The following is an 11744-nucleotide window of genomic DNA, read 5'->3' as shown; positions in this document are numbered from 1 at the left end:
TAAGATTAGTATGAGTGTAGGTCTCGGATCAATGAATTGTTTATCCCCAGTCCCTTCAACCTCCACCCCCACCTTTGGGGAAAGATGTGGAGGGAGCTTATCCAGCTATGGTTGGCGGAGGCCTCTGTGGCAGCTAGACTAATACCTCACTCACCCCAACTCCCACTCCCACTCCCATTCCCACTCCCACTCACTACCCCAAACCCCAAACCCACGTCCTGTGCACAGCATAAGGCTTAACTCCAACCTGCTGCGATCAACAACAAAAAGTTTAATTAAAAACTAGCTGTGCTGAGGAGGGAGCAGACACGTTCAGGAGAGACAGGCCCTCTCACTTCAGCGCCTCAACAACCAACATGCTAATGTGTAAAGTGGTGATTCACAGCAGCTCCACAGCTCCACATTCCTCAGTGACGGGCTGCTGCCTTCATTAAAGCTGCCACACAATAGAGAAATAGACAGCCGGCTGACACAGAGTCTCAGCCCTGTCTGCCGCACAAAGAACTGCCCGAGTTCGTATGTATGTCAGGGAATATGGAGGGACACATTTGGTTAATATTCACTGTAGTTTAAATCTTATTTTAGATTTGTGACTCCCACTTCACACTCATCAGCCGCACATGACACCACAAAAAGTTTACAGAGGGGAAGGGATCAGACCTCTTCATAACCACCTCCAATTTGTTAGAGAGACTCTCAAGCGACCACTGTGATCTGCAAAGTGAGGGTCACATGACTGACAGTACTGCTAGCTCTCTTCATCAAAGGGAGACCACAAGTAGTAGAAAAATGGTGGGATGTAACAAAGTGCATTCACTCAATTACATTTTTACTTTACTTATTTATTTTTCAATATTACTCCACATATATATGTACTGTCTACCTGTGCACTGCATTGATTACATGTTTATATTGTTTTTCATATATATACAGTATATATACATATTTCAAAGTAATCAACACTGATGGGAAGTAGTTTACTGATCCAATCAGATCTGGCAGGGAACATTAGACCCCGCCTCCTTCAATAAGAGCAAAGTGCATCTGCAGCAGCAGCATCACTGGTGCAGAAACACAGAAGAGGCCACCACTGAAACGCAATCGTGCTGATGTAGTAACCTGTTGCATTAGGGCACAGGACAAATAAATAAATAATAAGTACAAATATACTTTAAGAAGGCTATATTTAAAATCATTTTTCTCAGGTAAAGTGGTACTTTTAGTTTAGCACATTTGTGTCTATTATTTGTACTTTTACTTATAAGTGTGGTTAGCATAAATAAATTGACACTTTCTGCCAAGATCTGCTAATCTGTAAATTCTGTGTGAGCCCTGAAGCACCACAGAATAGGCAGCTAACGCAAAGAAGAAAACAAAATAACAAAAGAAAGACCTGCATTGGTAAGCCGTTAAAACGGTGGAGAGACCACTGTGATGTGCCTCCGGACCGGGCTGCAGGATGTGGCATGAGCATGCATGAATATGGGGGGTGAAGCTTCTGAAGGAGCAGTGAAGAGAGGGGTGCATTTGTTTTCAAATATCAACAGTCAGTCCACAAAAAGCAGTAACTCGACCTTTAAGTAAAATGTTTGGGTACGTCCTCCACCACTGCCTGGATGTGATCGACACAGTTTGAAAGGTTGAAAATAAGGAATATCAATCAATCAATCAAATTGTATTTGTATAGCCCATATTCACAAATCACAATTTGTCTCATAGGGCTTTAACAAGGTGTGACATCATCTGCCCTTAACCCTCAACAAGAGTAAGGAAAAACTATAACAAAAAAACCTTTTATCAGCCCTTTAAGTGGCACATTCTATAATATTTAGTCATCAATTTTATGTTATAACCACAAAGTCAGACAATCCGTCTAGAGAGGTGAATCAACAGACCAACATTGCTTTACAGTTAATGGAGGTGAAAACTGTCCTCGCTCTGTGTGTGGGCAGGGTGATTTATTGTGGGGAACCACACACAGACAACACAGCCGGGAACCATCCATCTCAACACTGGAAAAGAAACAGTTAAACAATTGATTAGAAACCAAATAGTAATTGCAACAAATTGAATGTTTTCTCTTTTAAAGTAAGTTAATGTCTTTTTGAACAAACAAGTTAAGGACATGAGTGTGTGTGTGTGTGTGTGTGTGTGGGGGGGGGGGGGGGGGGGGGGGGGGTGTCCATGTGAACCTAGTGAACCAGTGGGTCCTCTCTTAAAACTTAACAAAATTTGCTCCCACAGACCCAAATATAATACCCAACCAACCCGATTTGAGAGTCAATCTGGACTATCCACAAAAAGATGTGTTAATAAACCACCCGAACCCGACCAGGCCAGCAATCAACCAGCTGTCTCTTGTCCCTGTCCATATCACACACAGGGCTACACACACACACACACACACACACACACACACACACACACACACACACACACACACACACACACACACACACACACACACACACACACATAAAACAATGGCAATGTATCCTTCAGATCTTAAGGACGACTGTCCTGTCTAATGCATTACAAATTATAGTGTAGGTGCAGAGAGATGTGCATCTGTGTGTGTGTGTGGACCGAGAGGGGGGGGGGAGAGAGAGAGAGAGAGAGAGAGAGAGAGAGAGAGAGAGAGAGAGAGAGAGAGAGAGGTGGATGAAAATGTCAAAATGTCTCTGAAAGTTATTTGTATACTCCCACCCACCTCCCACCGGCTGACCTGTATGATGCATTATGAGCTGGAGCGAATGGTTGTTGACCTGGCATTGGCAGCACTTGCACATCCACTTGCGATCAGATCTTGCGAGACAGATGTTCATAGCAGGTCTGAACAGGGTGAGCCCTGCCTCCCGTCCCCTTCAACCCTCAAGCATAAGCAGGGATAGATGGAGTTTTATTATAATGTTGATGTTTGTTTCTATTATTAATGCAACTGCATTAAAAACGGCATCTTGAGGAACTGATAGTGTGAATAATGTGTCTGCAAGGTACATGATGATAAACTAGGTTTGCTTCACCTGACCAGTCAGGCAACCATGCAAACGTGGTGTATTCGCTCAATCCAGTTTCCTCCAGAGCACAGACAAACCATGACAGGGGGTCATCTTCTCTGGAAACAAATACTGTCCAGATTAACTCACAACAACACAATCTGTCCCTCTGAGTCAGTATTTGCAGCTTATACATGGCACCATATGGGGCAGTGGTCTGTGGGGAAACAAACATGCTTACCATACACAATACAATCACACGCAATGAGAGATTTCATGCCTGAAAAATGACAGCTATTAACAGGATGTTAACTTACATTCTCCTTTTACATCTGCACAGTATGGTATTAGAGGGAGACTTATCATGAGTGCAGCAGGAAGATTCACCGATCAACAAACATCTAAGAGTGTGTTTAAGAGCAGGAACATGGACTTTTGTATTCTGACTGTTGAGTGAAACTGCACAATCTTTCTCTGTTGCTTTTCTGAAAAGTAACTAATCACTATTTTTGAGATGCGTTTTTCTGATATTAAACTGAAAGCCGCACTGAATCACTGCATGCTCTATTCCACTGTATACACTGAGACTTTCTCTTCGTGGACCATTAAAGGAGTGCTCTCTTAAAAAGTCTTGTTGCAACTTGCTCCACACTTTGAAGTTGTAAGTGAAAGTCAGGGTTAATTAATTTATAAATATGTTCTGTAAATCATCAGGAAATTTGTTACCTTGTATCTGGGAATTTATAAATGAGTGTGTGTGTGTGTGTGTGTGTGTGTGTGTGTGTGTGTGTGTGTGTGTGTGTGTGTGTGTGTGTGTGTGTGTGTGTGTGTGTGTGTGTGTGTGTGTGTGTGTGTGTGTGTGTGAACATACTATTCCATTTAAGAAAGATTAAGTCCATACACAGACCATGTGTGTTTTAAATTATACTGAAAGATGTTTACATGTTGTACTTTGAATCCCTCAGATGTAAGATGCACTTGCTGCTGTTCAGGTTTCCACTGGTACAAAGCAGTTAAAGAAGAAACACTGTTGGTGGTATTTAACAAGGTGTGGGAAGAGCAGCAGCTGGCTGCTAATGGGACGTCTGTACTAATTCTGCTATTGAAGAGAAAGTGAAGTTTACAACAGTCAATCACTGCCCACTGAGGTGCATCTATTAACACTCTGACCACTAGTAGGCCTTTTCTGTTTTCTTTGTAAAAACTCCCAGATAACATTTCCCACCTTCTCTAGTGAGAGGGGGGGGGCAGGGCTGTTTATAATTTATGTCTCCTTATAAAGTTCCAGACAGGAGATTTGCTGTGGGCACTCCATCTCACCCACTCCCTCTCCCACTCTCCCCTGCACACAATCGCTCCACGTCTCAACAATGGCATTTCAAAAGAGCTCCAATTGCCTTGCGAGCCTTAACCTCACCCCCTCCTTCTCCTTTAAAAAAAAAAACTGGCAACAAAGAATGCTGCAGTGCTCAGATGGGAAGGCATTCAAACTCCATTTAACACAGAGCAAACAAGCATAACAACTAAGCTAAACTGAAGGTTACTAGGCTAAACTAAAGGAAGATATGAAAAATCCCAAAACAGATCTAAAGGTGGCACTAATGACTGATGCCCCACAATGGAAGAGGACATGTATTTGTCAATAGAATTAAAAGGGTGCTTTTCTGCTTGGAGTTTACTCTTCTTGCTGTTGTCTGTGAAAACAGTTGTATCACGTCCAATGTGGCTCTGGAGGAGCTGTTTTCATGACGGAGACAATAACCTGATGATGTCAGGAGGGTTATGTTGGCTTGTGCTTAGAGAATACAGAGGATTATGAGACACACTTTTTTACAAGCTGGGGAGGTGCAGTTGAAAGACAAGGACATTAACCAACCTGAGAGTACTAATAAAAGATCATGCTTTATTGCATAATGGGAAGGATTAAGTTTTGTAACTTGATTCATTTAACCATAGGCTGTATACAAAGATGATGGGACTCCTCCCCAAAAGTGAAGCTAAAGGGGCCTGATCACCCCTTGGTGGCTGGGTGCAGAATATGTCATAATTCCCACCTCCTCCATGTTAGCATATGAGACATGCGTTATGCGTTTTTTCAATAGTTGTAGTGTAGGCGGAGAGAAAATTAGTAGGGAAATGACAGAAGTCGTTTTCAGACATGACCTACGGGTTAAAAACCCGGAGAATTGGCTACAGAGTTTACAGAGAGTTTGACTTTCACACATACACAGACACAGCAAGAAATCCTCTGCATTATTCAGTGGAGTAGTGGAGCAGCCGGGTGTAGCAGGCAGAGGCAGGAGGTGACGTATTAACTCTGCTGGGTAGATCAGGGGATTTTGTTAACAGCATCCCGACACCGTCAACAGCTCTTATCGCTACACAAAATCTCTTGACATCTTCGTAGGAGGCTTCCACTCCCCCACTCGCTCACGGTGAATCCAGCTGTCTGAAAGCAGAAATACAGTCAAACCTTTATTTGACTCTAATCAGTAGGTCACCTCTACAGCAAGAGTATCACTTTAAAAGCCTTTGATAAAAAGCATTAATAAGCATGTGTCTAGCAAAGTTCATCTGACATATAGCAAAGGTAGGCAAACAGCAATTGTGGCCCACAAACAAAAGTATTTGGTTCCCTGAGAAAACTTGAAGTCTTCCCTTTCATTTTTATATTATTACATTCACATGACTCCTCTTGACAACATACATAGCTCATGTTATTTTGAATATATATAATCAAAATTAAGTCTATTAACCTAGATAAATACCATAAGTGAATGGTCTAATTTGACCTACTTCAAAAATAGATTTGTGCCAACAACAATGCTTTCATTCAGCCACGAACCACAGTTTATCGTGTGTGGAAAACCTCTTGAATACATCTTTAATCTTGTTTTACAATTAGTCTTTGCCAAGTGAGAAATAGCATAAGCTGCCAAAACGCTGTTAACCCTCACATATGGGAATTATGATATTTGCTGCCACTGTTTGATAGTAACATTGTTTTTAAAGATGAAAAAAAATAATAAGTCAATCAAAATAATTTGACAATCAATAGTCCTGGATAAAGTGGCCTTCTTAAATTTCAGACAATCCCCTCCAAAAAAACCCCATATCAATGGGTCATTGAAAATACCTGGAGTTTTAGACTTTAGACAAATGTGGAAAGCCTGTATTTCAGAGAACGTATGGACTCCCTTAATGACATGGTGAAAGCTGAGTGATCCTCTTACTTCTCTAATCTAATATCCTCTAGCAAGAAATATCCTTAAGTCTCGTTAAGGCATAGGCTATCAACTATGCTGTCTTCTTTGACAGTGGCTGCCAGTGGCGGCTGGTCAATACGGGGCCGCCCCCTTCAAGATCCCGAGACAAATAATCGCCTGTGAGCATTCAATATAAGTTTGTTTCAAATTGTATGTGGTTAATTTCTGTCTAAATACATAATACTTCCAGGTCCGGGGTGCTGGCCAAATGCATGTGAATGTGGATCCTGAAAGTTTTGGCTCTTTAATTGGTTGTTCCAGATTTTCCATGGGACGCAGCTCTCTGTGCCCCGGACACTCCCACTTTTTTTTTACAGCCGATAGGTATTAATTAAAAATGTTTAATCTAAAGTGATTGGTCGACCCTCGAGGCCGTATCAGGTAGGTCCAATGTCACTGAGTTACGTCTGCTGCGAGCTGACCGGTTTCAGGGGAACTGCGGCAAATCTGGTCATTTCTTTACAAAAACACCCCAACATGAAAAAAAGAGGAGAGAGGTCCGGAACCACCTGATTTACAGATTCAGCAGCAAGTATGAGGATGAGCTTAAACCCAGGGCTTCTCCAGCTGTTGTTATGAGAAACAGAGTTGACTAACTGGATGTGGTGTAAGTAATGTCTTTTATTGAGCCGTTGTTTGCTGTTTTGCGAGACCTAAAAAATCTCTCTGTGAAAGTGAATGTTGTGTTGTTTTTGTTGAGTCTTGCTTCAGTTTGTTGACCCCCCACCTAAAAGAAATTTAAGAAAAATTATTTTTTATCTTCTTAAATATTCTAAAGATGGCAAACATCTCACCCTCAACCAGTCCAGTGGTTCCAAAAATCCTTCTGTCTTGAGCTTCTTTTGTTCTGTGTAAACAGACACTATTGCAGCCCTTTAAGGACATCTGAAACTGTCATAAGACGTTGTCAGACATGAACTCCGGAGAATATTTATACAATGGGGTCCGGACTTACAAGAGTTTGCTTTTCACACATAAATAACGCAGCAGGAGATTCTCCGCTCAGACGCATTCACCACAACACAGAAATCAAATCTCTGGAGCGTTCAAGTGAGGGGTGGCACAGCAGGCAGAATGTAACATATTGATTCCACAGCAGAGAGCAGTTTTAGTTTTTGTTTACAGCACATCAATAACGGCATCGGCCCTTATAACCAAAAGTTCTCTTGACATCTTTGTTGGTGTCTTCTATGTCTATGGCACGGCTACTTCATCATGAGATATTTGTTTTCTTTTGTTCTTGTTTTTTTGTGTCTTTTTGTAGCGTTTTCCTTGTATTAGAAACATCATCAACATGCAATCTTGCTCACAGTGGATCTCTTGCTGTGTTCTCACCTGGACTCATGTGGACATAATCCAGGGGCTGGCAGGAGATGGTCCGGAGCCTCGCACTCATTTGACTTCTCAGGGTTAGGTTCGATTTTAACTGTACTGGCCTTCCATGATGAATATTGTAAACCTCTCTTTTTCAACAGAGTGCATTAAGCTAGCTGTTTAGCATCTTTGGTACTGCATTGAAGTGTTTTTCCCCTTATGCCACAAATAGGACTTTGTCAGTCTCAGTTGGTTTGCCATGCGGTGTCCCCCAGGGGTCAATGTTCGGACACACGAGGAAAAATCCCCCTATTAATAATATGTCCTGCTATTTTTAAGCTGATGACATCCAGTAACATTTTTCATTTATTTTCCTTTCTGAAAAACTATTGAAATTTAATTAGGAATTTGATGACATGTAGATATATGCAGATAAAGCTGGAGTGAAAATGATTTTCCCCGATAACCTTCACTCAGCCATCAGGCAGAACCTCTGTGAACCTCCTTATTTTCTTCATCTTCTCTGTCCAGTCTACACAATCCATGAGTTTTGAGGCTCAAAATAAAAGCATAGACTCCATTGTGTGTCTTTCACCTCAGAATTATGATATTTGCTGCCACTGTTTGATAGTAACATTGTTTTTAAAGATGAAAAAAAATAATAAGTCAATCAAAATAATTTGACAATCAATAGTCCTGGATAAAGTGGCCTTCTTAAATTTCAGACAATCCCCTCCAAAAAAACCCCATATCAATGGGTCATTGAAAATACCTGGAGTTTTAGACTTTAGACAAATGTGGAAAGCCTGTATTTCAGAGAACGTATGGACTCCCTTAATGACATGGTGAAAGCTGAGTGATCCTCTTACTTCTCTAATCTAATATCCTCTAGCAAGAAATATCCTTAAGTCTCGTTAAGGCATAGGCTATCAACTATGCTGTCTTCTTTGACAGTGGCTGCCAGTGGCGGCTGGTCAATACGGGGCCGCCCCCTTCAAGATCCCGAGACAAATAATCGCCTGTGAGCATTCAATATAAGTTTGTTTCAAATTGTATGTGGTTAATTTCTGTCTAAATACATAATACTTCCAGGTCCGGGGTGCTGGCCAAATGCATGTGAATGTGGATCCTGAAAGTTTTGGCTCTTTAATTGGTTGTTCCAGATTTTCCATGGGACGCAGCTCTCTGTGCCCCGGACACTCCCACTTTTTTTTTACAGCCGATAGGTATTAATTAAAAATGTTTAATCTAAAGTGATTGGTCGACCCTCGAGGCCGTATCAGGTAGGTCCAATGTCACTGAGTTACGTCTGCTGCGAGCTGACCGGTTTCAGGGGAACTGCGGCAAATCTGGTCATTTCTTTACAAAAACACCCCAACATGAAAAAAGAGGAGAGAGGTCCGGAACCACCTGATTTACAGATTCAGCAGCAAGTATGAGGATGAGCTTAAACCCAGGGCTTCTCCAGCTGTTGTTATGAGAAACAGAGTTGACTAACTGGATGTGGTGTAAGTAATGTCTTTTATTGAGCCGTTGTTTGCTGTTTTGCGAGACCTAAAAAATCTCTCTGTGAAAGTGAATGTTGTGTTGTTTTTGTTGAGTCTTGCTTCAGTTTGTTGACCCCCCACCTAAAAGAAATTTAAGAAAAATTATTTTTTATCTTCTTAAATATTCTAAAGATGGCAAACATCTCACCCTCAACCAGTCCAGTGGTTCCAAAAATCCTTCTGTCTTGAGCTTCTTTTGTTCTGTGTAAACAGACACTATTGCAGCCCTTTAAGGACATCTGAAACTGTCATAAGACGTTGTCAGACATGAACTCCGGAGAATATTTATACAATGGGGTCCGGACTTACAAGAGTTTGCTTTTCACACATAAATAACGCAGCAGGAGATTCTCCGCTCAGACGCATTCACCACAACACAGAAATCAAATCTCTGGAGCGTTCAAGTGAGGGGTGGCACAGCAGGCAGAATGTAACATATTGATTCCACAGCAGAGAGCAGTTTTAGTTTTTGTTTACAGCACATCAATAACGGCATCGGCCCTTATAACCAAAAGTTCTCTTGACATCTTTGTTGGTGTCTTCTATGTCTATGGCACGGCTACTTCATCATGAGATATTTGTTTTCTTTTGTTCTTGTTTTTTTGTGTCTTTTTGTAGCGTTTTCCTTGTATTAGAAACATCATCAACATGCAATCTTGCTCACAGTGGATCTCTTGCTGTGTTCTCACCTGGACTCATGTGGACATAATCCAGGGGCTGGCAGGAGATGGTCCGGAGCCTCGCACTCATTTGACTTCTCAGGGTTAGGTTCGATTTTAACTGTACTGATCTTCCATGATGAATATTGTAAACCTCTCTTTTTCAACAGAGTGCATTAAGCTAGCTGTTTAGCATCTTTGGTACTGCATTGAAGTGTTTTTCCCCTTATGCCACAAATAGGACTTTGTCAGTCTCAGTTGGTTTGCCATGCGGTGTCCCCCAGGGGTCAATGTTCGGACACACGAGGAAAAATCCCCCTATTAATAATATGTCCTGCTATTTTTAAGCTGATGACATCCAGTAACATTTTTCATTTATTTTCCTTTCTGAAAAACTATTGAAATTTAATTAGGAATTTGATGACATGTAGATATATGCAGATAAAGCTGGAGTGAAAATGATTTTCCCCGATAACCTTCACTCAGCCATCAGGCAGAACCTCTGTGAACCTCCTTATTTTCTTCATCTTCTCTGTCCAGTCTACACAATCCATGAGTTTTGAGGCTCAAAATAAAAGCATAGACTCCATTGTGTGTCTTTCACCTCAGAAACAGCCAAATGTAGGTGTTACATGCTATTATTGCATCAATACTGAACAACTGTAAGTCCTCTCTTATAAATCACCCCTTACTCTGTTTACAAACCAATTAAAACAGTGCTACTGGGCTTTTAACATTGATTCAACAGATGGTGAAATAATACACCTATTACACCTATAACCTCTCTGCACTGGCTTTCTGTTCATTTTAGAATAAATCTTGGTGCTCACTTATTGAACCTTGTTCACCTCTGAGTTCAGCTTCTATGTCCTCTGCCTGGGATTTTCTAAATGCACCTCATACACATGTAAGAGCAATAGAGAGTTGGATAATTCGACTCCCCTAAGGTTTGGAATGGCCTTGCTTGCTATATTTGGAGTTTAGAAAGGCATTAAGCCAGGATGTAGTTATTTTGTGTTTAAACTTGAAAGGTGAAATGCACTTTATAAAGGAACTAACTAAGAAAATACCAAAGACAATAACTTTATTTTTGTTATTTTGGAACACTATACAGTTTTGAATCAAAATAAATAACAAAAAGGGATTCAAAACATGTATGCCCCCCCCATTTTCACCAGGCCCACACCAATTAACAATCCTGAAAAAATGTACTTTGTATGTTTATTTTTTCATATTTAGTTAGAAGACATTGGTGGTCATCCAGACTTGATAATCCATCCACTGTGGACCATGAAAGTCTAAGAAGTGTGGTTCAATTTGGCAGAGATCAAAGGTTTTCCATCATCATTAGGAACTCTCCTCTGGGGACCATGAACATAAAAGTACAAAATTCAATGGAATTTGAACAATATTTGTTAAGATTCAGACATGTAGCATTCTGTCAGTCTGTTGAAGTTTCATTGTTCTTTTCTGCAAATAAATTAATGATGATAACTACAACCATGTTTTTTCCTCCTCTTCTGGAGAATTAGTGCAGAGTGGGAGCCCCAGTAAGAGGATTCTGGCCTGTCCAAGCATCTTAAAGAGCCGCAGTATTAGATACGTGACCAAATCCCTGAGGTTTCTCACTGAGGGAGAAATGTTGTTTCCTGACAGTAACTCGCCTAAACAGATCTGTGTTGTGATTTCACTAATTGCTCCCGTTGTCTCTAATACCTGATTAGCACAATAAAGTGATTTACATGCCAACTGGGGTCTTACTCACTACATGTCTGTACATGGGTCTGTCATTCTCTTTTGGCTCTTATTAAGATGTGATCCATGCTCTCCTGGAGTCTACATCGTACTATACAACATATTTTCTTTTCAATAAACTAGGTGGATGTGTGCCTAAATCTCCGAGTTTAATATGAGAATGTCTGCTGTACAGAAAAACAGCTGACCTCTAATGATATTTTCCCT

This window comes from Hippoglossus hippoglossus, chromosome 9, assembly GCF_009819705.1.
Source record: "Hippoglossus hippoglossus isolate fHipHip1 chromosome 9, fHipHip1.pri, whole genome shotgun sequence".
NCBI lineage: Eukaryota > Metazoa > Chordata > Actinopteri > Pleuronectiformes > Pleuronectidae > Hippoglossus > Hippoglossus hippoglossus.
This window is presented reverse-complemented; position numbering follows the sequence as displayed.